Source organism: Apaloderma vittatum, unplaced genomic scaffold (assembly GCF_000703405.1).
Source record: "Apaloderma vittatum isolate BGI_N311 unplaced genomic scaffold, ASM70340v1 scaffold7017, whole genome shotgun sequence".
NCBI classification, from domain to species: domain Eukaryota; kingdom Metazoa; phylum Chordata; class Aves; order Trogoniformes; family Trogonidae; genus Apaloderma; species Apaloderma vittatum.
In genome coordinates this window covers 21,567-23,273 of record NW_009724487.1, presented here as the reverse complement: position 1 = coordinate 23,273, position 1,707 = coordinate 21,567, and the positions used below count along the sequence as shown (strand labels likewise).

Here is a 1,707-nt window from a genome sequence, read left to right as displayed (position 1 = left end):
GAATCCAGAGGATAAATAAGGGAACACAGTAGCACGGAAACATCTTTGGGATCCCTCCTGAGCAGCAGCAAGGTGTACAACGCAGCGTGCTTGGCGCTTTCATTTTTCTCCCGTGTAATACATTCTGTGGCACTAATAGAGAAGCTGTTCCTCGCAGCATTGTCTCGCCGGAGGAGCTCACTTCGCCGCCGCCTGCTCTTCCTTCGGCGGATGGCGCATCGCTGGCAAACTGTCAGCGCAGAATTCCTCCCCCTTCATGGGGTGAGGACGTTCGGGTGACTGCTGTAATGACGCTGCCAATGCAGTCAGGCACCCGCCGTGCCAGACCTCTGCTCAGCCCCTCTTCGGGAAAGCACGAGCTTGAAGCTGAACCAGGGGTTTACAGGATAATCCAGGGGCACCTCAGGTGGTGCCGAGACCCAGCAAAACCCCTGGAGCTGGCAAGGGGTGGGGGAACTTCCCCCGTCATTTATTAGGGAGTTGTTGCTGGAAGCCTTTTCCTGCACAGAGGTGCCTGGCTACCCTCCTCACAAGGTCCCTGATGGGTGGTTTTGTGCTACCGAGGCCCTGGAGATCTAAGAATTAATCCCAAAGATGCAGTACGTGCAAGGAAACCTCTCCTAGCTCCATCCAGCTTGCTCCCTCCCTTAGCATGCCTCCAAATTTTGCTGCAGTCTCCAGGTAGGGAATCACAGAATGGTTTAGGTTGAAGGCACCTTAAAGATGATCCAGGAAACTTTGGCTGCCACGCTGGGCACCCCCGGCTTTACCTTCACACGTGGGTGGAGGTCCTTCAAACTGGAGATGGGTGCCTAGTTTGCAGGTGAGGATTTCATTTCCAATCAAGGTAAAGCCAGGCAGGCACCTGTACCTCACAATGTCACCTACGGAGAGAAACAGAAACCATCCTGAGAAGGATCAATTCGTCAAGGCTGAACCATGCCCTGAGAAGAGGGTCCCCATGGGGCACAGGGTCCTCTCAGCTGTGCTTCTGCCATCAAGCTCTGGCAGAAATAAAAGGTGCAAAAAGGCATGCTGGAGGCTCAGTCGGGATAAACTGCTGTCATGCTGCTGAGACTATTATGATTTGTGCAAGCTATTTCAGGTGGAGACTTCCCTCAAAGAGAGCAGACAGTGAGAAAAGCTGCTTTTAAAAAAAAATAAAATAATAATAAAAAAAAAATCACAGCTACTTCATTGCTTGCAGACACGCTTAAAACTATGGATGTAACCGCGAGCAACAGCAAAAAAATAACAAAAAGCGCAGTCGATACGGGTGAAAGGTTCTCAGAAGAGAATAATGGCCTCTAAGCTTTCACACAATGCTTTGTTTGAAACACCTGAAAACTATTATTGCGGCAAACATTTCTGAATGTTTCCGAACCAGCTCACAAAAGCCAAACCACTTCTTCTGTGCTAACAGAGAGAGGCAGCCTTGGGACAATGGGATCAGTTTGAGTCCGTGCAACCGTCGGGGCATTGAGCGAGGTCACGGCCAGCTCCCCACGCGCGAGGAGGTCCCTGAAACCCCAGACAGGGGGTGACAACACGCCTGTGTCTTCCCAGGGGCATTCCCAGCAGCTGGTGAGGGGGCCAGGAGGGCTAAGAGAAGCTACCTATGTTAAATTCTTCGCTCTCGGTGATGATTTCTGCGTTGGGAACGATGGTCGGAGGCTGACATCGGAAGAACTGGTAGGGTGCAAGAGC

The 1,707-nt window shown here is 51.7% G+C and overlaps 1 pseudogene; it reads right to left on the bottom strand.

Moving 5' to 3' along the window:
* The window catches only part of LOC104276269, a 62,159-nt pseudogene that overhangs the window by 39,410 nt on the left and 21,042 nt on the right, over positions 1 to 1,707 (bottom strand).